The sequence below is a fragment of the Bos mutus genome, chromosome 27 (genome assembly GCF_027580195.1).
Source record: "Bos mutus isolate GX-2022 chromosome 27, NWIPB_WYAK_1.1, whole genome shotgun sequence".
NCBI lineage: Eukaryota > Metazoa > Chordata > Mammalia > Artiodactyla > Bovidae > Bos > Bos mutus.
Window position 1 is genome coordinate 15,056,807 of NC_091643.1, and position 26,119 is coordinate 15,082,925.

The following is a 26,119-nucleotide window of genomic DNA, read 5'->3' on the forward strand; positions in this document are numbered from 1 at the left end:
ATATATCCCCTCCCTCTTAATCTCCCTCCCACCCCACCCCCACTTCCCACCCCTTGAGGTCATCACAGAGCCCTGGGCTGGGTTCCTTGTGCTCTGCAGCAGCTCCGCATTAGCTATCTCTTTTACACGTGGTAGTGTATATATGTCAGCGCTACCCTCAGATATTCTTATTTCCCTCACACTCTATGTACTCACTCCAGAACCTAAAGACTTTAAAATTCTGCCTTCTGCATCCTGGGGCCAGATTATCCTCATTATCTGGAAAACAATGCTACCAAATTTCTTTTTCGAAAAATTCAAACGCCCCTTTTGTGTGCAGAATCAAATACAAATTTCTGAATTTTGGAATTCGTATCCTTTTACCCTTCCGTACTCTCACTCATTTGAGTCATGAAACTCCCAGACTCTGCCCTACACTTTTGCTCAGAGTTTAGCTTCATTTTTCTTTTTCAGCCATACTGTTCCCCTTCTCCACATCTGTGAGGATTTCCTTCAAGGCATAACTACATTCAAACCTTTCTCATGAGTAAGCTTAGTCATCCAAAGCAGAGTTAATCTATTTTTTTCCTGATCCTCTGTTGCCTTTCTGTGTGTGTCTGCTATATACATATTACAATTTTCTTGTGCTGTGTCATTTTTTTTCTTCCATGACACTGCTTTGGCACAGGTGCTAGTCCCATAATACTAGCAGAATTTTCTACAAGAGGTCATCACACAAGTGTTAGGAGGAAAGCTCTTGCTAAATGATTTTGGATAAAAACAGTTCCCTTCTCTCAAGCTTGACCTTTCAGAAGCTTGGTGAATCAAGGGAAAAATTTAGAATCAATTAGCTAGTTAACGTTAGTCGCTCAGTTGTGCCCAGCTTTTTGTGACCCCATGGATCCTCTGTCCATGGTATTCTTCAGGCAAGAATACTGGAGTGGGTGGCCATTTCCTTCTCCAGGGGCTCTTCCCTACCCGGAGATTGAACCCAGGTCTCGCCCATTGTGGGCAGATCCTTAACCATCTGAGCCCAGTGACCAAATCCTGACATTGGCATTTATTCACAAGCTGGGTGACCCTGAGAAAATAAAGTAACCTCTCGAAGACTCAGTTTAGTAACGTGCAAAATGGGTAGAATATGTGCCTGCAAATATTTACTATGTGAATTAAAGATGATGCAAGTAAATGAAACTATGCATTTGATTGACGTGGTTGTTTGACCACGGTCTTGTCGACTCTGTTCGTGTTGCCAACTGTCTTGCTACATCTCGTTGTGCTCACTGTTCGGCTGAACCCGTGGCAGACAAAGCATGAGTTAAGAGGCTGGAAGAAAATGCGAGGATCCGTGAGAACTGCAGATGCGTTTATTCTCTCTTGTCTGGTGCAGCAGCCATAGCAGCAGACATAACATAACAACACAACATAACCGCATACAACAACCATCCAGGGCTTTTCCAGGTGAAGCTTATATATACTTACAGAACAAAAGTAGCCCGTGGCCAAGCGAGTAGCTCGGGGACGCGCATGCGCAGTGCTATAAGTGATCTCAGCTACATGATCTCAGTTACATAACCGTTCAAAGTCATTGTTTACAGAACACCGGGAGAGAGGGCGTGAGAGCGTGGGGCGAGAGAGTATGACTGGCGCCATCTTGTTAACTTCCCCACAACCACTGTTTCATTCCCCAATTTCTGGCTCCTATGCTGAAGACTGTGACTCTCCAGAGTGAAGGACATCATATCTGCATGTACTTTGGTCCTGAGCCCTGGGGAGATGTGTGGAATTTACTTCTATGTCTGAGTAAGACCATCTTATTTAATACTGATCCCCTCAAAGAAGCTTTACCTTTTTTCCTGATAAGTAAAAGACAATGTTATGCTGACAGGCTATGAACTGAATCCCAGGAGGCAAAAAAAAAAAAAAAAGGAAATTTAGCAAAGACAAGGTTCTGAAGCTATGAAAGCATTTAATTCTGCCACCATGAACAGCCGTGTATGAAATCCTTTAACTTTGCCGACAGGCATCTTGTGTCTTTAGTCACTTCCTTACTTGACTTCTTAAAATTTTCTTTCCTTATGGCTAGGGTTTTACCAGTGCCTTGTGGGCCGAGGACAAGCTGAAGGGTGAGTGATTAGGAACTAAGATTCATAGTACTTCTTTATATCATGTAAAGGTCAGCGACTATATTCCCTTACACACAGATAAATTTCATTCTTGTACATAGAAATAAACCAGCAAGCCAACCTTCTTGGGGATAATTTGGCTGCTGAAAAGAAGTACTACAAAACAATAGTATAGGTGTATGTACTTTTTAAAAACAGATTAAAGACATCTCAGAGTACCTCATAATAATGCATTTATTGCCAGCCCAGCTCACCCTGCATGTGAATGAAGCAAACTACCTATACGTGGCCCTATGTCTCCTTCTGTTGCAGAGATCAAACTTTAAAAAAAAAAATTATTTTTTATTTTTATGAGGCTGAGAGACTGAGACCCTAAAATATATTGGATGATCTTTCTCTGGTTCTTGTAAGTTCCAGTAATCAGTTCTTACTAGCCCACCTAGGGAATAGGCTTCTGTGAAATGATTTATCAGGAAATGGTACGCTCCTGGTGCATCTATCAGCAAGTGTCACTGCTGTGAAGCAGCTGTAATTCTCTGAGGAGCTTTTCTCATCCAACTATAGATACCCTGTGGTCTAGAAACTTAGCCATTTATACCCTGAATATCTACCCATATCATCGCTCCTCCTCTCCTCTTTCATCTGCAGGTATACTCACTCACACACACACTGGCACAGACATGGCCCCACCCTCCCTCCACACTGTGCGGGCCTTACTATTTCTCCAATTACATGCAATAAAGAACATGACAATGGAAAATGAGCAAGAGATTCAACATGCTATGACATATCTAGGCATTTCTTAAACTGAAGGAACTGGCTTCTCCTTCAGAAAAGATATTCATCTGTGTGATGTGTTTTGGCTTAAGCTGTTGCATTTATTGATGATAAGAAATGTAATACTTAAAACTTCTGTTTAATTGAATAGGATGGTGGAGCAGACTCTGGCCTCGGTACCCCAACACCAAATTAAATCTAGGAGATAAGAGTTTTGGGGCTTCCCTGGTGGCTCAGATGGTAAAGAATCTGCCTGCAGTGCAGCAGACCCGGGTTTGATCCCCGGGTTGGGAAGATCCCCTGGAGAAGGGAATGGCACCCCACTCCAGTACTCTTGCCTGGAAAATCCCATGGATGGAGGAGCCTGGAAGGCTGCAGTCCATGGGATAGCTGAGGGTCAGACACGACTGAGTGACTTCACTTTCACTTTTCACTTTCATGCATTGGAGAAGGAAATGGCAACCCACTCCAGTGTTCTTGCCTGGAGAATTCCATGGACGGAGGAACCTGGTGGGCTACTACAGTCCGTGGGGTTACAAAGAGTTGGACGTGACTGAGCGACTAATACTTTCACTGGTAAGAGTTTTGGGTGAAGTAGAAAAGATTAACTTTATTGCTTTGCCAGTCACAGGGGGCCACAGCAGGTTATTGTCCTCAAAACTGTGTCCCAACCTAGTGGAGGTAGTGAGGACTTTTATAGAAATGGTTCAAAGAGGGCGTGATCAACTTGCAGACATTCTTCTGATTGGTTGGTAGAATAGATAGGACTCGGCATCATTAACCTTCTGCTTCCAACTGGTTTGGGATCAATGTGCTTGTGGGCCACATACAGTTAACTCCTCTCACTCGGTGGGGATTTTAGTAGCTGCAAAACTGCCCAAAGATATTGTTATGTATACCCCTGGGGGGTATATGTGTATGACCAGGACCTTGTCCCAAGGCTACACATTTCTTGATGTGTTTCTTGATAGTTCCTCCCTCCTCTGTCTCAGCATCCCATCCCTTTTCTAATTAGCAAATGTTTGAACCTGCCCATTGGAACTCAGGGAAGGTCATGAAGGTTGAATAAAGTCCATTTTCTATAATGAAAAAACAGGGGGCACAGAAAGGCTTTGTGCCCAGGGGCCCCACGGGATCCTGCTCAGTTTCAATGGCTCTTCCAAATACATTCTTTCATTACCTTGCTGCTTAACTCTGGCAACCACAACACAGAGTCTATGAATTCATAAAATACATTAGAGATGCTTCTATAAATGTGTAATTGATACAAGACATTGACATGAAGCCTACATAAAAATTCTCCAGATTTCATCATCGTCTTCCTGCTTAAACCTAAATGCGAAAGCTACACCTTTCCTAAAAAAATATAGTGCACTCCCCTTTTACACTGCTGATAGGTTCCAGAGAGAAGTGGCAGAGTCACACATTCATATCATTTGTGTTTATAATCAGGTAAACCCCAAGAAAGGACCAAGCCTTCTCTTCCTAGCCCTAGATTTAAAGTAACATGTCAATGTGGCTTAGCTCGTCCCCACACTGGCTCAACAAAAAGATATGTTTTTGTTACTTTCATGCACAGATAAGACTTGTATCAAGGTTGTTGGGGAAGGCATTGCGATTTTTCAATTTAAACAACAGCTCCGTATCAGTGAAGTCTTGGTTGAACAAATTCCCAGAGAAACACAAGATAAGGCAAGTCTATTAGGATATTAAATGGAAAAATTGTTGCTGTGTTATGTTTTCCAGTAGGGGACCAAAAAAAAGCATATGGATATGAGTTGATAATTATCCATTAACCAGTGCAATTAATAGATTCTCCAGACAATTACCTTGACCCAAATATTGCTCAAGCCCACATGATTGTGTTGACGGTAGATGACAGAGATCTCAGACCTAATCTTATCCTGCTTTGCTCTGCCGGCCTGTGCTGAGAGCAGTCAGGTGGTCCTGCTCATATCTGTGTTGGATTTGCTGGTGTTGGGTGGTAGAGATTAGAAACAGGGAATAAGGAGAGACAAAGAAGTGAAAGCAATCTATGGAGGGTGAAGTGACATTCTTTCTCTTCTCCAGCTAGTGATTAAATTAAAACAATATTTGCCTTACTCGGTTCAGGATACTAGAGCAAAAAAAGAAAAAACAACAACAACAACAACAACAAAAACCATAGACTGGGTGTCTTAAACAACAAATATTTATTTCTCAAAGTCTGAAGGCTGGGAAGTCCAAGATCAAGATGCCAGCAGATTTGGTATCTTGGTGGGAGCCCACTTTTTGGCTTGGAGACAGCAGCCTTCTTGCTCATATGAGCCTCATGAAAGAGAGAAAGCCTTGATTTCTTCTTCTTAACAGGGCACTAATCCCATCAGGGGTCTGCCTTGGTGGCTCAGAGGTTAAGGTGTCTGCCTGCAATGCAGGAGACCTGGGTTTGATCCCTGGGTCCAGAAGATCCCCGGGAGAAGGAAATGGCAACCCACTCCAGTATTCTTGCCTGGAGAATCCCAAGGACCTTGGAGGAGCCTGGTGGGCTATAGCCCACAGGGTTGCAAAGAGTCCGGACATGTCTGAGCTGACTTCACTTCATGAATCCCATCATGGGGGCTCCACCTTGAGGACTTCCTCTAAACCCTGTTCACTCCTAAAGGCCTTATCTACAAACACCATTATATAGGAGATTAAGGCTTCCAGGTATTAATTTTTGGAAGGCACATACATCCAGCCCATAGCAGTGTTCTCTTTAAATAGCTCTCTGGTCACATTTGAGGTATACGATATAGTGGTTTAAGAAAACAACAAAACCAAACAAAAAATAAAACAAACATAAGACTGGCTTAAGAATCAGTGAAATTAAATTTGATCTTAACGTTGACAAAATGTGTTTGGCACCCTTGCTTATTCACTGTTAGTCGTTTAATTGCGTCCAACTCTTTGCAACCCCATGGACTATAGCCCGCCAGGCTCCTCTGTCCATGGAGTTCTCCAGGCAAGAATACTGGAGTGGGTTGCCATTTCCTTCTCCAGGGTATCTTCCTGACCTAGCGATTGAACCTGGGTCTCCTGCATTGCAGGCAGATTCTTTACTGTCTGAGCCACCAGGGAAGGCACCCTTGCTTAAGTCATAAAAAATCAGAGGATTAAGAAGCGAGAAGGATTGTGTGATTTCTAAAATTGCTCATGGCTCAGAGGCTGCATGTTCAAATAATGGATCTATCTTTACCTTTGTCTCCAGGCATCTGAAGGTGTTTAATTAATAATGTAAGAAGTGAATCTCTTTGTGAGGTCATTTCACTTGCAACACTATCATGAGATGCCACGGATAGCATCCCCAGGACAGAAATATCGAGAGGACAAGTCCTAGAATTTAAAGGCAATACCATGATTGCATAGTTGAAGGACATAAATGCATTCATGCTGTGGAGGTTCAAACATAAAGAAAATTCACTCATTTCCAAAGCAACTCTTTGATATCAATCTAAAAAAATCAGATTAAAAGAATTCCAGACTCACTGCTGGATGCAAAGCAGAGTGATGATGTTATGTGTGTGCTAAGTCACTTTTAGTCCTGTCTGACTCTGTACTTCCCTACGGACTGTAGCCTGCCAGGTTCCTCTGTCCTTGAGATTTCCCAGGTAAGAATACTGGAGTGGGTTGCCATGCCCTCCTCCAGGGGATCTTCCCACCCAGGGATTGAACCCATGTCTCTTGCAGTTCCCACATTGTAGTCAAATTCTTTAATGTTGAGCCACCTGGGAAGACCTGATGACTTCATGAGACAGATTCAAATATGACACCCTGCAGGAAAACTTTCTTCAAAATATCCTTTGCCTGGAATCTCCAGGGACTTCAGCCCTATCACCTGCCTTCCGTGGAAACTCTCTAGTTTCTTTATCACTTTCTTGAGGTAGTTTAACCAGCAGTACACACACTAGTCCAAGTGTGACCTAACCAGTACTTTGTACAAACATTTTTAAAAATTTATTTTTTATTGAAGGATAATTGCTTTACAGAATTTTGTTGTTTTCTGTCAAACCTCAACGTGAATCAGCCATAGGTATACATATATCCCCTCCTTTTAGAACTTCCCTCCCATCTCTCTTCCCATCCCACCCCTCTAGGTTGATACAGAGCCTCTGTTTGAGTTTCCTGAGTCATACAGCAAATTCCTGTTGACTATCTATTTTACATATGGTAATGTAAGTTTCCATGTTACTCTTTCCATACATCTCACCCTCTCCTCCCCTCTCCCCATGTCCATAAGTCTATTTTCTATGTCTGTTTCTCCATTGCTGCCCTGTACGTAAATTCTTCAGTATCATTTTTCTAGATTCTGTACATATGCATTAGGATATGATATATATCTTCTTCTTTCTGACTTACTTAACTCTGTATAATAGGTTCTAGGTTCATCCACCTCATCAGAACTGACTCAAAGGCATTCCTTTTTATGGATGAGTAATATTCCATTGTGTATATGTACCACGACTTCTTTATCCATTCATCTGTCAATGGACATCTAGGTTGCTTCCATGTTCTAGCTATTGTAAATAGTGCTACAATGAATAATGGGATACATGTGTCTTTTTCCATTTTGGTTTCCTCAGGGTATGTGCCTAGGAGTGGAGTTGCTGGGTCATATGGTGATTTTATTCCTAGTTTTTCAAGGAATCTCCATACCGTCTTCCATTGTGGCTGTTATCAATTAACATTCCCACCAACAGTGCGAGAGCGTTCCCTTTTCTCCACACCCTCTCCAGCATTTATTGTTTGTAGACTTTTTGATGAGGGCCATTCTGACTGGTGTGAGGTGATATCTCATTGTGGTTTTGGTTTGCATCTCTCTAATAATGAGTGGTGTTGAGCATCTTTTCATGTGTTTGGTAGCCATCTGGATGTCTCCTTTGGAGAAATGTCTGTTTAGGTCTTTCCCCCACTTTTTGATTGGGTTGTTTGTTTTCCTGGTATGAGTTGTATGAGGTGCTTGTATATTTTGGAAAGTAATCCTTTGTCAGTTGTTTCATTTGCTATTATTTTCTCCTATTCTGAGGGTTGTCTTCTCACCTTGCTTAGTGTTTCCTTTGCTGTGCAAAAGCCGTTAAGTTTAATCAGGTCGCAGTTGTTTACTTTTGTTTTTATTTCCATCACTCTAGGAGGTGGGTCATAGAGGATCTTGCTTTGATTTATGTCATCCAGTGTTCTACCTATGTTTTCCTCTAAGAGTTTTATAGTCTCTGGTCTTACATTTAGGTCTTTAATCCATTTTGAGTTTATCTTTGTGTATGGTGTTAGGAAATGTTCTAATTTCATTCTCTTACACATAGCTGTCCAGTTTTTCCAGTACCATTGATTGAAGAGGCTGTCTTTGTCCCATTGTATATTCTTGCCTCATTTGTCAAAAATAAGGTACCCATAGATGCATGCGTTTATTTCTGGGCTTTCTATCTTGTTCCATTGGTCTATATTTCTGTTTTTGTGCCAGTACCATACTCTCTTGATGACCATAGCTTTGTAGCATAATCTGAAGTCAGGAAGGTTGATTCCTCCAGCTCATTCTTCCTTCTCAAGACTGGTTTGGCTATTCAGGGTCTTTTGTGTTTCCATATGAATTGTGAAATTTTTTGTTCTAGTTCTGTGAAAAATGTCATTGGTAGTTTGATAGGATCACATTTAATCTGTCAACTGCATTTGGTAGTATAGTCATTTTCACAATATTGATTTTTCCTACCAAGGAACATGGAATATCTCTCCATCTGTTTAGGTCATCTTTGATTTCTTTCATTAGTCTAATAATTTTCTGTGTACAGTTCTTTTGTCTCCTTAGGTAAATTTATTCCTAGATATTTAATTCTTTTTGTTGCACTGGTGAATGGGGTTGATTCCTTAATTTCTCTTTCTGATTTTCATTGTTAGTATATAGAAATGCAAGTGATTTCTGTATACTGATTTTGTATCCTGCAACTTTGTTAAATTCACTAATTAGCTCTAGTAATTTTCTGATACTATCTTTAGGGTTTTCTATGTACAGTGTCATTCATCTGCAAATAGCAAGAACTTTATTTCTTCTTTTCCAATCTGGATTCCTTTTATTTCTTTTTCTTTTCAGATTACTGTAGCTAGGACTTCCAGAACTATGTTGAATGATAGTGGTGAAAGTGGAAACCCTTGTTTTGTTCCTGATCTTAGGGGGAATGCTTTCAGTTCTTTACCATTGAGAATAATGTTTGCTATCGGCTTATCATATATGGCCTTGACTATATTGAGGTAGCTTTCTTCTATGCCCATTTTTTGAAAAGTTTTAGTCATAAATGCATGCTGAATTTTGTCAAAGGCTTTTTATGCATCTATTATCATATGGCTTTTATCTTTCATTTTGTTAATATGGTGTATCACATTGATTTGTGTATATTGAAGAATCCTTTCATCCCTGGAATAAACTGAACTTGTTCACGGTGTATGAGATTTTTGATGTGTTGCTGAATTCTCTTTGCTAAAATTTGGTTGAGGATTTTTGCATCTATGTTCATCAGTGATATTGCCCTATAGTGTTTTTATGTGTGTTTTATCTTTGGTTTTGGTATCAGGGTGATGGTGGCCTTGTAGAATGAGTTTGGAAGTGTTTCTGCCTCTAACTTTTTGAAAGTTTTAGAAGGATAGGCATTATCTCATCTCTAAATGTTTGATAGAATTCTCCTGTGAAGCCATCTGGTCCTGAGCTTTTGTTTTTTGGGAGATTTTCGATGACAGCTTCAATTTCAGTGCTTGTAATTGGGTTGTTCATAATTTCTATTTCTTCCTGGTTCAGTCTTGGAAGATTGAACTTTTCTAAGAATCTGTCAATTTCTTTCAGGTTATCCATTTTATTGCCATATAGTTGTTCCTAATAGTCTCTTATAATCTTTTATATTTCTGCATTGTCTAGTGTAACCTCTCCTTTTTCATTTCTGATTTTGTTGATTTGATTCTTCTCAATTTTTTTCTTGACGACTCTGGCCAAAGTTTTGTCAATTTTGTTTATCTTCTCAAGAACCAGCTTTTAGTTTTATTAATCTTTACTATTGTTTCTTTCATTTCTTTTTCATTTATTTCTGCTCAGATCTTTATGATTTCTTTCCTTATACTAATTTTGGGGGGGTTTTATTCTTCTTTATCCAGTCATTTTAGGTGTAAAGTTAGGTTGTCTATTCATTGTTTTTCTTGTTTCCTGAGGTCGGTTTGTATTACTATAAACTTCCCTCTTAGGGCTGCTTTTGCTGCATCCCATAGGTTTTGAGTTGTCATGTTTTCATTGTCATTTGTTTCTAGAAATTTTTTGATTTCACTTTTTATTTCTTCAGTAACCTGTTGGTGATTTAGAAAGTATTGTTTAACCTCCACGTGTTTGTGTTTCTTACAGTTTTTTTCTTGTAATTGATATCTAGTCTCATAGTGTTGTGGTCGGAAAATATGTTTGATATCATTTCAATTTTCTTAAATTTACTGAGGTTTGATGTGTGACCTAAGTTGTGGTCTATCCTGGAGAATGTTCCATCTGCACTTGAGAAGAAGGTGTATTCTTCTGCATTTGGATGGAATGTTCCAGCTCACTGATACTCAGATGTATCAATGAGATACATCTCATCTAATGTAACATTTAAGACTTGTGTTTCCTCATTAATTTTATGTTTTGATGATCTGTCCATTGGTGTGAGTGGGGTGTTAAAGTCTCCTACTATTATTGTGTTAGTGCCAATTTCTCCTTTTATGTATGATAGTGTTTGTCTTATGTATTGAGGTGCTCCTATATTGGGTTCATAGATATTTACAATTGTTATGTCTTCCTCTTGGATTGATCCCTTGATCATTATATAGTGTCATTCCATATCTCTTGTAATCTTCTTGATTTTAAGGTCTATTTTGCCTGGTATGAGGATTGCTACTCCAGCTTTCTTCCCATTTGCATGGAATATATTTTCCCATCCTCTTACTTTCAGTCTATATGTGTTTTTAGGTCTGAAGTGGGTTTCTTGTAGACAGCATATATATGGATCTTGCTTGTGTATCCATTCAGCCAGTCTGTATCTTTTAGTTGAAGCATTTAATCCATTTACATTTAAAGTAATTATTGATATATATGTTCCTATTTTCATTTTCTTAATTGTTTGGGGTTGATTTTGTAGATCTTTTTTCTTCTCTTGTATTTCTTGACTTTATGTCTGTTTAACATTTGTTGTAAAGCTGATTTGGTGGTACCAAATTCTCTTAACTTTTGCTTGTCTGAAAAGCTTTTTATTTCTCCATTAATTTTGAATGAGGTCCTTGCTGGGTTCAATAATCTTGGTTGTCGATTTTTCCCTTTCAGTACTTTAAAAATATCCTGCCATTCCCTTCTGGCCTGCGGAGTTTCTGCTGAAAGATCAGCTGTTAAACGTATGGGGTTTCCCTTGTATGCTACTTGTTGCTTTTCCCTTGCTGCTTTTAATAGTCTTTCTTTGTGTTTAGTCTTTGTTAGTTTGATTAGTATGTGTCTTGGCATGCTTCTCCTTGGGTTTATCCTGTATGGGATTCTGTGGACTTGACTATTTCCTTTTCCATGTTGGGGAAATTTTCAACTATAATTTCTTCAAAATTTTTCTCATACCCTTTCTTTTTCTCTTCTTCTTGGATCCATATAATTTGAATGTTGGTTCATTTGATATTGTCCCAGAGGTCTCTGAGACTATCCTCAGTTCTTTTCATTCTTTTTACTTTATTTTGCTCTTCAGAAGTTATTTCCACCATTTTATCTTCCAGCTCACTGATTCGTTCTTCTGCTTCAGATATTCTGCTATTGATTTCTTCCAGAGTAGTTTTAATTTCAGTAAGTGTGTTGTTTGTCCTAGGTCTTTGTTAATTGATTCTTGGTATTTTCTCCATTTTATTTTCAAGGTTTTTGATCATTTTTACTATCCTTATTCTGAATCCCTTTTCAGGTAGTATGCCTATTTCCTCTTCATTTATTTGGACTTGTGCATTTCTAATTTGTTCCTTCACTTCTATAGTATTTCTCTGCCTTTTCAATTTTTTTTTTTAACTTATTATATTTGAGGTATCCTTTTCCCAGGCTTCAAGGTTGAATTCTTTCTACCTTTTGGCTTCTGCCCTCCTAAGATTGGTCTGGTGGTTTGTATAAGCTTCATATAGAGTGAGATTTGTTCTGAGTCTTTTTGTTTGTTTGCTTGCTTGCTTGCTTGCTTGTTTTTCCTCTGATGGGCAAAGCTGAGTGAGGTGGTACTCCTGTCTGCTGATGATTGGGTTTGTATTTTTGTTTGTTGTTTAGATGAGGCATCCTGCACAGGGTGCTGCTGGTGGTTGGGTCATGTGGGGTTTTGCATTCAAGTGGTTTCCTTTGTGTGAGCTCATTATTTGATACTCTCTAGGGTTAGTTCTCTGATAATCTAGGGTCTTGGAGTCAGTGCTCCCACTCCAAAGACTCAGAACTTGATCTTTGGTCAAGAACGAAGATTCCACAAGTGGTCTGTTATGGCATTAAGTGAGATTAAAACAAATACCCAAAAATAAGAAACCAAAGATGAACCCCAGAAAAATGGCAGTTACAAAATCAGGCAAATAATAATTAAAATAATGGAATATATACATATACATATACACCCACAAGCAAAGTCAAAACAGTCCAACAAAAATAAAGTACAGTAGATTGACCTGGCAAACAAAGGAAATCAAAAATTATATTTATCAGTTAAGAACAAAACTAAAGCACAAACCAGAAAACCAAACTAAAGCAAGGTGCCAAGTGGGGAATAAAGCGATGAAACTAAAACTAACAAATATGTTGAGATGAAAGGAAAGAAAGAAAAAGCAAGAACAGTTATGCAAAGTTAAATAGAGGTAGATAAAGATTTATATACATTAAAGATTAGCTGCAAGGGAAAAAAATCATAGCAGGAAAAGCAGACAGAGGAATACATGTGGAAAAATAATACTATGTTTAAAAAATTAAAAATTAAAATTAAGAAAAAAGAGGAAAGAAAAAAAAGGAAAACTCTACAGAACTGCAAAAGCCCAACATAGAGGCAGAGGTTTATGACAATGATAAAAAATATGACTGAGGGGAAAAAAAAGCTCAAAAGCTTAATTAGATTTTATAGTGCCAATAAAATCCACAATTACAATGGGGGGGAGGGGGATCCAAAAGAATCTACAGAGCAAGTGAAAACGTAAGAATAATTAATGTTTTTCTTGAGTCATTGCTGTTAGAGTCCTTTTCCTCACTGGGAGTCACAGTCCACCTCACCTACTTGGATGCCCTCCAACACTGTGCTGATCTCAGGACCTGCTGTGGGGGCAGCTCAGATTCTAATCTGGTCCTACGCCTGTGTGTTCGTGCTTCCAACGTCCACAGCTATCAGAACTAGTGCATTTTCTTTCGTGGGAGCTCTCAATGTCCTTTTATATATTCCATAGACACAAAGTCTTCCTAGGGGATTGTGTGGATTTAATCTGGAGCTTGTATAGCTGGTGGGAAGGTTTTGGGTCTTCTTTAGTCACACTGCCCCTGGGTTTCAGTTGTTTTATTTCCACCTCTGCATGTGGGTAGTCCACTGGGGTTTGCTCTTGAGGCTGCTGTGGAGGACTTGGGTCTGCCCCTGTGAGGGCTAGGTGTGGAGGTGGTGCAGCTGCTTGGGTTGCAGGGATTCTGGCAGCACCAGGTACTCAGGGGAGTTGGCAGCTAGGGCAGCAGGGAATATAGTGCTCTAGAAGAGTATGGCAACCAGTATTGGCCAGTACACTCCAGTATTCTTGCCTGGAGAACCCCCCTGGCAGAGAAGCCTGGCAGGCCACAGTCTACAGGGTCGCAAAGAGTTGGATATGACCAAAGTGACCCTGCGCATATAGATGCAAGATTTTTTTTTTTTTTTTTTTGCCTGTGGCAGCTCTGCCCCAGTGAGAGTTGAGTGTGAAGGTGGCACAGATGCTTGGCTTGTGGGGACCCTGGTGGTGCAAAGTGTGCAGGGACACAGATTGCCTCTGTTACAGGAGTTATGGCCCTATCTGAGTCTTTTTTCTGAGCCCTTTATAGCTGGCAATCAGAAGGCCTCTTTGGCCAGTCTTTCTCCATAGCTCTGCCAGTTCAGGTACTTAGAGACCTCCCTTGGTTGGGGCCCTTCTCTATTGTTTGGTGTGTCAGGCAACTAGAGCGGCCCCGCCTGGCTGGGGTCCTACTCTGTAGATCGATGTGTCAGGCACTTAAAGGGGAACCCTGGGTGGGGTCCTGTTCTATAGTTCAGTGCATCAGGCGTTTGTTGGGGCAGCCTCTCTATTGTTCAGCTGCTGATGCTGGCCTGTGGGGAGAGGCTATGGTGCTGGCTCCACCCCCTACTCATGACTCAGCAGTATCACTTTGCTTCCATGGCTGCCTGGCTTTCCTCCACATGCATTCTCTACCATCGTCTCCTCCCTCAAATCCTTCTCTCTGCAGTCAACAGCAGCCCTCGCCCTGGGATTGTTCCACAACCCCTAAATTCCAGCTCCTGTCCGCTGCGCCTTCCAGGGACCTGTATCCCTGCCCAGGGTATGTATGGCTGCAGCAAGGACTGTCTGATTTTCATTCCATTTAGGCTGCCACAGATCAGCTGTTTCACTCTCAGCCTTAAATGTTTCTCCTCTGACTCAGACAACTGCCCTGATGTAGGGATCAGACCCCTGCCTCAGTTCCCCTGCCCTCTGAGGGCAGGTCCAGTCCTACTCACACTCCTGTTCCCCCCCACCCCCCACCCCACCCCCCCACCACCCACCGCCTGCCCCGCCCCCCCACCCCCCCCACCCCCCCGCCCCAGTTCCTTCACCCTACCGAGTTTTGCATGGTTCTATATATTCTTTTCCACTGGTCTGGTACTCCTGTCTGTTCTCAGCTGGTGTTCTGCACGCACTTCTGTGTCTGAAGGTGTATTCCTGATGTATCCGTGGAGAGAGATGTACTCCACGTCCACCTACTTCTCTGCCATCCTGTTCTCTCCAACTATACTTCTGTACATTTTTCTTTGTTTGTTTTATGACCCATATCCTTGTCTGGTGTAAAAACTCTATTGATCTTGTGGCCACAGAAGTATATTCAACAAGAGCCATCCAGAAACAGTCCAAAATGATGGTGAGGTTTATTTTCTTTATTGAAAAGATAATCAGTTTCAGTTATAAAACAGATTGTTATATCTAGGAATAGTTGTGCTAATGTGGCATAAGGCAGTGCTTCTCAAGCTGAGAAGTAGGACTTAGTTGGTCATGCCATATTAGACAGGAAGAAACAAAGAAGAAAAAGAAAAGAGAGAAAGGGGGAAGAAAGAAAAGAAAATGCATAGAACATATTAGAAAATGTCTCACAATATAGTTCAGTGTTGTTTTATGAAACATTTGTTGCCCTGATATGTACTTAATGCACAACAAATCTATTGTGCATATTTATAGGATTACATGGGATTCTCTGATGGCTCTGCATAAAGAATCTACCTGTAATGCAGGAGAGATGGGTTCAATCCATGGGTCAGGAAGATCCCCTGGAGAAGGAAATGACAAACCACTCCAGTATTCTTGCCTGGGGAATTCCATGGACAGAGGAGCCTGGCAGGCTACGGTCCATGGGATCACAAGAGTCAGACCCAGCTTAGTGACTAAACTACCACCACTACCACCAGCCTGCAACGTAAAATGTATTTCCTACTTTAGGTTATGTTTTAAAATTTTGCATGCTACTATAAAAAGACGTTAGAAATTTTACTAAAAGAAAATGTTAAGCTTAGAAGCTAACAGGACATGGTCTTTAGAGGTCGGCCATGTGTAGGTACAAAAAAATAGGGCTAGACAATAACTGTACGCAGCCTCAAACAGTGCCACTGCCTCATCATGATGGGAGCATCCCAGGCTGGACCTCACTCGTGTCTGGCCCTCTGTTCTGAACACCGTAACTATGCAGCCAGCTGGGTAAGACTGCTCATAGCCCTCTGAGGATGGAAGAGGGAATGCATTCACTTTCAACCTTGTAAAATCAAACACAGATAAGGGTCTGCCCAGAGCTGTTATCTGTGATCAGAAATTACAGTTTAATTTTTCCTTTGAGTTCTTTTCACCCTTTATCTCTCTCCCCACCTTAAAAAAATCGAGTAAAAAGTAAAAGCACCCCTGAAATGATAACGATACCTTGAGTGAGGCATTTGGGTGACTTCTGGGAATGTCAAGGACAGAAAGCTCATGGAGCTTGCCTTGTGGAGCAGGTAGCAATAGCTGGTCCTGAGGATAGCTTTGGCTGGCTCTTTTTGTCAATAATGATTGACAGCTTGCTTCAGCTACAGTGATGAGAAAAACATCTTCCCTCTAGCATCTCTGCAAAGGCAACTGGGACTTACAGGCATTTATATATTTTAAATTACTCATCCTCAAGGGGATTTTGATTTTGCTGGTGATGCAGGAATGAGAGAGTTCTTGAAAGACAGTCCCTGAGAGAAAGAAAAAAAATGAATCTTTAACCCTCACTGAACTAGAGAAATTACTTGAACTTTGGGAAGAGAATATCAAAGGCAAAAATGATGATGTTTGCTGTTCCCAGTTGCCTACCAGGCTCCTCCCTCCCTGGGATTCTCCAGGCAAGAGTACTGGAGTGGGTTGCCATTTCCTTCTCCAGGGGATCTTCCCTGACCCAGGGATCAAACCCGGGTTTCCCACATTCCAGGCAGACGCTTTAACCTCTGAGCCACCAGGGAGCCCCTGTTGGCTATATAGGATGTTATAAAAATCATGTAATCCCAATTAAGTTTTTCTGTAATACCTGGTAGAACAGGGGTCCTGATCAAGTAATTTCCATTTAATACACATGGACTGAGAGTGACTCACACAAAAGACACGGGGCATAGTACTAGGGGCATAATGAAGAATTACTAGGATTAATCACCTGAACTGAACAGGGAAACAATGAATTCTTAGTATACAGCATTAGATGGTGTGTTGCCCACATCACAGAGAGTGGGAGCCCCAAGACGTGTTGAACTGGTCTTTGAGGATCCATACAAACCAGGGGATTCTACTTGGCCCCTGAGATAGGGTCCACCACATCCTAAGCAAGCCCACTTCACTGTTGCCTCTCAGGTCTCCATCAAAACCACCCAGGCTATCCACCAAATTGGTACACATTAGACTCAAACATGAATGTTTTCTGTTGCTACCATTATAAGAGGGTTTCTTGATTTTTAGGAATGCACAGTTCAGAGCAATTGTTTCTCCTTTTTTTAAAATAAAATTATTTATGTATTTATTGGTTTTGTTGCTGCATGGGGGCTTTTTCTACTTGCCATGAATGGTCTTCTCACGGCAGTGGCTTCTCTTGTTTCGAAGCACAGGCTCTAGAGTACAGGCTCAGTCGTTGCGGTGCATGGGCTTAGTTGCTCCGTGGCATGTGAGATCTTCCCGGACTGGGGATTGAACCTGTGTCCCCTGCAGTGGCGAGTGGATTCTTAACCACTGGACCATCAGGGAAGCACCAGAGCAGGGGATTCCTGATACATGTACCCTCCTACCCTATTGATATTTCAGCAAGCATGGAGGTTCTTTGAGAGTTACATTGTCAGAGAGTGTTATCATACCAGGATATCTCAAAGCAGGATCTCCTATCTGCATGATTTGGATTAGCTTGGATAGAACTAAAATGAATTTTTGCCTCCCATTTATAATATTGTTAGTATCAAATTTTCCTTAGAAAGTGAGTTGAGATCGGGTGGCACAGTGATGTAAATTGTGACTGTATTGTTGACTTAGGAGTTTGGGAGGTGCTTTATCAATGGGAAGTGAGGAGGACTTGGGAGGAACAGCCTACCCTTCAGACAGAAGTAGCTGATCACCCAAACTGCCACTGTATGGTGGTAATAAGCAGCAGGCTGACTGCTAATTGGTTTTATAAATGTTTATACTTTCTCTTTAGACCATACACTGTTCCCTTGTTCCTGCATCTGGGGCAGAGGTCAACCACCCCGACTGCCCCACTTCCTACATTACTGGCTTGGGTTTCCACTTTTTGCAATACTCTAATCTTAAGTATGTCAATGCCTGATTCTTTTTCCTCACAACATTTAGAAACTTGCAGGTTTAATATTCTTTGGTTTATAATGCCAAGTACATATAAGTTAAACTGGAAATCTTAACATCATCTGAATTTCGGTAATGAGGGCAGCTGTATTCTCTAAGCCCTGTCATCACTCTCTTTTACATCTGAGGTTTATATATACTAGCATTTCAATAAATTAAACATTTACTGAAAATATTAGCTAGAAATCAGCATCTACTGATTTTGTTCTAATCATCTACCAATTCTTCAAATTCTCAAGCTTTTGAAACAGTCAAGAGGGGGCTGTTTTCAAGTTACATAACTCTGCTAACCTAGTTAACTCTATCTTGGCTCATAGTAATCTACGAACTCCTGAAGCTTCCAAGAGTCACAGTATGCTTAGAGGTGAAAAATATCTTTCCTAAATTGGATTAAAGTAATGTGTAGATAAATATGTATATAATATTTTAATAAGGGGAGTAGATGCTGTTTTCTTTCATTATGTCTTCCATTCATGTTGCTCTGAATTTAGATTGCAGAGGAAGTTGTTAAATTACATTTAATAATAGAGCAGGGCGTTGAATGTATATTAATTAAATATCAGCAGATGGTAAAGGGAGTCCTTGCTGAGTATGAATAAGGAGAGAGAGTTCTAACTGCCGTGTAATTAAGTTGAACCTGCAGAAACAATGGAGGTGTGATTACTTTTTTATTAACACATTATACTTACATGTGATGTGGAAGAATTTAATTACTCTGTAACTCCTGTTAGGGTAAGCCAAGTTGCTCTCACATTGAGTTGGTCTCTGTTCCCAGTGAACATGAAGGAACAGCCCATGCCATGTTATTTCCATGCGTTTTGATTGTCACGTGATGCAGGTTGCAAGATGGTCCCCATGAGTCTCTATATTCGGATGTGTCTTAGTACCATCAAGCAGCCACCTATATCCCCTCTGTTTCTTGCAAAATGTTAGTGGGAAATTCTCAAACTTCAGAAAAATGTAGACACAGAAGGGTAAACTTATCTTTCCTGTGGAGGCATGTCTTGGATATATAACAGTTGATAATCAGATTTTACTTGGTTTAGAGAAAAAGTTAGTAAAGAAGAAAATGAATCAGTTTTGGCCTTGAGGTTGGTAAGCAAATGAGTTGCCTTGAGTTGCAGGCAAGTCTACCTCTGAGGGTGTATTTGCCTTTCATGCCACTGTATTTCAGAACTTGCCTACCAATGCAGGAAACATAAGAGAGGTGGGTTTGATCCCTGGATTGGGGCGACACCCTGAAGGGAGGGTATGGGAATGCACTCCAGTATCCTTGCCTGGAGAATCCCAAGGACAGAGGAGCCTTCCAGGCTACAGTCCATTGTGTCACAAAAGAGTCAGACACAACTGAAGCAACTTAGTACACATGTATTTATTAAGTGGCAACTGTTATGTGCTGGTCATTGATATACATATATATTTTTGAACATCATACCTTTTCTTTATTGGTGATGGCAGTCTTGAAACCAAGTGGGGCTTGGCAGGCTTGAAACCAAGTCCCTGTGGGGCTCCAGGGCTAGGAGGCCTTTCTGTCCCCCATTTCTTGTAGGCAAGATTCCAGCCATTATAATCTTCCATGAGTTCCAAACGCTGGATCTGAACAATTGCCAATCAAGGGAGGACTAGCCAAAAAACTACCTAAGGTAAGATTAAAGGACCAGAGAAGGTCATCAAGATCAGGAGACCGACCACCTGACAGGAGATTAAGGACATGCTAAGTCCGACTCTTTGTGACCCCATGGACTGTAGCCCACCTGACTCCTCTGTCCATGGGGATTCTCCAGGCAAGAATACTAAAGTAGGTTGCCATGCCCTCCTGCAGGGGATCTTCCCAACCCAGGGATCAAACCCAAGTCTTTTATGTCTCCTGCATTGGCAGTCAGGTTCTTTACCACTAGGACCAAATGGCAAGCCCAAAATTGCTTCTTGGCAGCAGTAGGAGTTGAACCAGTGCCCCTCCTCCCCGAAGAGACTGGAGTCTTAATCCAGTGCCTTAGACTGCTCTGCCATGCTGAAAGTGAAAGTGAAGTTGCTCAGTTGTGTCCGACTCTTTGCGACACCATGGATTGTAGCCTATCAGGCTTCTCCCATCCAAGGGATTTTCCAGGCAAGAGTACTGGAGTGGGTTGCCATTTCCTTGTCCAGCGGATCTTCCTGACCCAGGGATCAAACCTGGGTCTCCTGCATAGCAGGCAGATGCTTTACCCTCTGAGCCACCAGGGAAGCCCCATCTGCCATGCTACCTGGTGCTTAAGGGAGTACAAGCTCTGCTTATACTCTAATCTTATCTGAGATCCTATCTTTGGTTCACTGTTATAAAGCCTTTCATCAAATCCTTTGGGATTGAGACATATTTTTTCAAGGCAAAAGCCTATTGTGTCTCCTTTTGCTTGCGAAAGCAATAAAGCTGTATTTTCCTACTTCACCCAAACCTCTGTCTCTGGGATCTGATGATAATGGCACTGGTGTACAGAGAGGCTGAGGTTTCAGTATTAGTCCAGCTTCCAACAATATTTCCATAGAATTCTCAGAAAGTTGAAGATCTTAGGAAAAATGATGGATCAATCTTCAGATTATTATCATGAGTAGGGCCCTTGATTAATAGTCTGTGATTGACCTGTCTGTGTGTGCACTCACTCATGTCCAACTCTTTGCTATCCCATAGACTGTAGCCCACGAGACGCCTTTGTCCATGGGATTTTCCAGGCAAAAATTCTGGAGTGGGTTGCCATTTCCTTCTCCAAGGGATCTTTCCAACCCAGAGATCGAAACTGCACCTCTTGTGTCTCCTTCATTAGCAGGTATATTGACCTAGACCTTCCCTAATCTGATTATGAATGCTCATTCCAGGGAGATAAGGTATAAGAGGGCTTCCCTGGTAGCTCAGCTGGTAAAGAATCCACCTGCAGTGTGAGAGACCTGGGTTTGATCCCTGGGTTGGGAAGATCCCCTGGAGGAGGGCAACTCCTCCTGGGTTGGGAAGATCCCCTGGAGGAGGGCAACTGGAAACTCACTCCAATATGCTTGCCTGGAGAATCCCCATGGACAGAGGAGCCTGGTGGGCTAAAGTCCATGGGATTGCAAAGAGTTGGACATGACTGAGCGACTAAGCACAACACAGCACAAGGTATAAGCCAACTGTTCGGTAATTTTCAGGACGAGGAATGCTTAGGAGAAAGACTTTGTGAGACAATGCCAATCTTTGGTGACTATTTGTTTGCAGTGGGGAAAACAGGTAGTTCTTAAACTGCCCCAATTTTCTAGCTAGGAAGGTAGAAGTATTAGCAGACAGACAGGCAGATCATATAGAGAAGCATGGTTAAACACCACTCCAGAGTCAACCTTAGCACATTTCCCCCTCCGTTATGGTGGGACCTGATAGCTAATTGGGTCTCTGTCCTCTTCTCAATGTTGTAGCCATAAGTGCTAAAACCTGGCATCACTGACTGTGAGCTCTTGATTCAAATGTGCCCAAAGCCAGAGATGGCCTTAGACAAACCTAGCGAAAAACTGATGTGACTCAGTTCAGGGTCAAGCCAGCCTTAGTTCTAATCTCCTTTTTCCTTTTTTCAGTAACATTTAAGTACCAGGCTTTCCAATATGGATTTTAGACCAAATTCTTATCTTACACTCTAAATCCTATAACTGGATCTCCATTTCTCTTGGCTCCTGAATTGCTAACTTGCCTGGTATTCAAGTATTTTTTAGAACTTCAGCAGTGTAAATCACTTACCCAAGGATCCATAATCATCAGCCACAGAGCCGAATTTCACCCAGAGTTGTTGGACTTCAGGGCCTCAACTATTAGTTACAAAGCTCTGATGACTTTGAGATTTTTTTTTTTTTTTCCTTTTGTGGGTCATATCGCTAACTCTCAGAACTTTATGACTCATTTACCCTCCTCTTTGAAATTCTATTTAGACACACAAACTCTGAAATCACAGCCATCAGATTTCCAGGAACAAGAACAACAACAAAAAGCAAATAACTGCCAGGCTCCTCTGTCCACGGGATTCTTCAGGCAAAAATACTGGAGTGGGTTGCCATGCCCTCCTCCAGGGGATCTTCCCAACCCAGGGATTGAACCCCAGTCTTTTATGCCTCCTGCATTGGCAGGTGGGATTTTTACCACTAGTGCTACCTGGGAAGCCCAAATAGAATGATACATACTGCTAAATTAGAATGCTATAAGGTCTGCGGAAACTGTTGCATGTGCCGTTTCCATAGTCAAGTGCAGAGACTAAAGTGCCAGGTTGCTGGTTTCAAAAATTAGCTTGTGAAACCTTAGATAAGTTATTTGATGCCTTAGTTTTCTCATCTGTATGCAGTGATAATAATACCTCCCTCACAGTGACGATTAAACTAATTATTATATGTAAAACACTTACTACACTGGGCATACAAATGTAACACATGTGTTTGCTATTATTATTATTCAGCCTGGCACATAATTGCTTGAGGAATGGTTTTCTAAAAAAACAACAGAACAGTGTTTGCTATGTGGTTAGTCAGCTATCCCTTTGACTTTCCTACCATCAATAAATGAACCTCAGGTATAATGAAGCCTTTAGAGGAGGTCTCAACTGATTATGGAATCATTTCTAACCCCACAAAGCCTCAGGATTAATATTATAAAAGAAACATCTTAGGATCAAAAGGGATCCCATATCTGGGATTTGCTCCTAGATGATACAATTTTTTTTTTCTAGAAGGAAATTCACAAAAATATTTTAACTGCCCCCTTTCATCCTATTCCAGGAAATTTTGGATTCAGAGGTTGTTTTAAATTATTAGGGCCTAGAGTTAAAAGGTATTTGCTCCTGAGTCAAATATAAATCAGATGTAGGTAATGTACCCTCCTGGTGTAAGATCAGGGGGACTAGATTCCTGGCAGCCACCAACCATATCCCAGTTCAGATGTGGTTGAAAGCTGGAGGGCTGATACTGGTCCTGAATACATCACACAACCTTCCCTACATCACGCTGAAGGGGAAAGTGGACGTGAATGTGTGCATGATCATTGGGCCATGAATATTCTTTTTTCCCCCAATATTAACAAAGTTATTTAAATGCCTCCTGAAGGATAACAACATTTAAAAGATATTCTCCATCTCGTATTTGGAAATTGTTTTAAAATGTACCTACTCCAACTCCCCCATTTTACTTTTTTCAGATAAGGAAACTGAGGCTCAAAAAATGGATGTGCCCTAACACTCGTCACACCATTTAATTTATGCTCTCTCACTCTAGCCACAGGACTCTTTCTAGTGTTTTCACCTGAACTATCACTGGATTCCACTGTGTTGAATTAACTAAATCATGCCTGGGAAAAAGAAGGTGTGCATATGGGCCCTTGTGAATCTGGCCCCAAATCCTTGTGGGAGCACTGCTTACCTGCAGCTTTTAATGAACAAATAAAGTCCATGTGTAAATAAGCACCATCATTTCCACTTGACCCTAAAAAGCTGATCAGGTTTTCCAGTTGGGTCCATTGCCAGCAGTAACGTTCAGATCAGGTTGATGTCTGCTTTCTGTAACATTAAATGTATAAACTTATTTTCTGTAACATTAAATGTATAAATTTATTCTTCTTTGAATCTATTGCTTCCTCCTTTGGTTCCACAGTAAGATTTGCAACTACAGCTGCCTTCTTCAAAAGGAGGGCTTGAAATAAAGATTAGTATATCTAAATGTGCCCACTACAGTTCTAAATGAAACCTCTTTCTAAAATAAAGGAATCAGCACTCAAGTATTAAATTATAAGACCCAATTAATAATTCATTTTTATTAATACAGATAATTCCTCTGAGTCATTTAAAATGCTTATGGTAGTGCAGCAGGAGCCAAGACAACATAAATTCATTTTCTCAAGTCAGTCTTATTATTTTTCTAAGATAAACGTAGGCAACCTGACACACTGTGGAGGAAAAAGAAAAACACAATATTTCAGATGGAAAAAAATAAAAAGACAGTGCCTAACAATAAATAAATTCACCATGGCCTTCAAAAATCGAAAGAATGCAGGAAACTTTCACAGTCAGAAATAAGACAGAACAGTGTATGTCTGGTATTTCTCCGCCCTTGGCAAAGAAATATCTGATTTTTCTAAATTGTGAGAAGCTATCTGAGTAGAAAAAACTCCTTTCTTCTCTATAATTAAAAGGAAAAAAAAGAAAGTGCTCTAGTCTCATGGACATTAAACACCGGATCATTTGGGGGGTAAAAGACTGTCAGTTTCAAGCATGGTAACTCCTCAGCTGCAAATAAATCCCAAGATATGCAGTCCAATAAAGTAAAATTTCGAAAGTAAGGTTAGAAAGTAGAGCATATCTCTGGCCCTGAAGAAGACACCATACATGGATCAGCTTATAGCATCAGGATGTGGACACATGACTCAGGTTTGAACTGGACTTCATATTAAACAGCATGGCTCAGACAGTAAAGAATCGCCTGCAGTGCGGGAGACCCAGGTTCGATCCCTGGGTTGGGAAGATCCTCGGAGAAGGGAATGGCAATCCACTCCAGTATTCTTGCCTAGAGAATTCCATGGACAGAGGAGCCTGGCAGGCTACAGCCCATGGGATCGAAGAGTCAGACATGACTGAGGGGCCAACACTTGCCTTTCCTTTCATGGCACTCAACTAGCCTCAGCTTTTCTCACATTCCTGAGAGTCAGAAAAAGTCCCTGCAGCTCTGGATGCTGCTGTTCTATGCAAGTGCAAGTGCTGCTATTCTATGCAAGGCCACACGATTTCTCAGTCCTCCTAGGCAAGGTGATACACGGAGCAGGAGATAGGCCTCCATCCATTTGAGACACTGTACATGTCTCTGTGGTTTAATTTTAGCACATCCTTTTTTCCCTCTCAGGAAATGGAATGCAGCTTCCCCAGGAAATAAATGGAAGAATGGCTTCTATATTGAGGCTCTTAATAGATAATTAATGACTTAGATGGGTTTTTATGGAAGCTTAAGTCCGAACTTTGGATTCACCCTTAATGAATCTACGTTCAAAATACTTTAAGAAAACCACCACCTCTACACACCGCTGTTCCCACCTGTGTCTGAGACATGGTATTTCTCACCTGGGTTTCGGCTGCTGGATCTCCTCTCCAACAGAGTTCCCTGTTTTCAGCCAAGTGTCCTGACACGTGACAGTCTGTTCTCAGTACAAAGACAAATAGGATCCTTCTAAATTGTGTTGACCTGAAACAAAAAGACAGATATTTTTCCAGGAAAGCAGGATTTCTCAGCAATCAACAGAGAACTGTAATTCAGGGTCTGCAACAATGGCGAGCCATGGTTAAGTTCCCACCCAGCAAGGGAAGGAGAACATTTTTAAAGAGAGGAAAAAGAAGTTGGGAGGGTTATAATAAAAAGTCCATGGATTTTTTCCTTAGCTGAGTTTTTGCCAGGAAAGAACTGGAGTCTTTCCTCTTCCTGTTGGATTCCCCTTCCAGGGGACTTCCCAGGTGGTCCAGTGAGAAGGACTCCACAATCCCACTGCTGCAGAGGGTGTGGGGGGAGGAGGGGTGGGGGAAGCATTCAATCGCTGGTTGGGGAACTAATACCCCAGATGCCTTGCAGCACAGCCAAAAAGAAAAAAAAAATAGTAATAATAATAAAACTAAAAAAAAAAAAAGCCAACAAAAAACCTCACCCCTTCCCCTCTGGTCTCCCAATTCTATTTAATTATGGATATCTTAATTAATTTTTACAGCTGTAAGACAGATCATGCCATTCATCTGCTCAAAATCCTCTGACAATTTCTCCTATAGGAAACTGGCCTTCACTACCCTACTGTCCTTATTTCTCTTACTCTCTCATTTCCTTTCTCTCTCCCCACTGACTCTCTGCTCATTATGAAATATGTTAGGTATACTTCCAACTCTGGACCTCTGAATTTGTTTCAGGGAATTCTCCTTCTCCAGATTACCACATCGCATCGACTCTCCACTTCTTAAATCTTTACTCAGATATTCCGTTATTAGAGAGGTCTTTCCTAACCAAATCTGAACAAAATGTCACACTCATCCATTCTCCATATGCTTCATCAACTTTGTCCCTAGCATTTATGATCACTTGACTGGTTTGCGTTGATAGATGGCCGAGTTGCCTTCTTCCTCTAGCTCCCTGAGAATGGG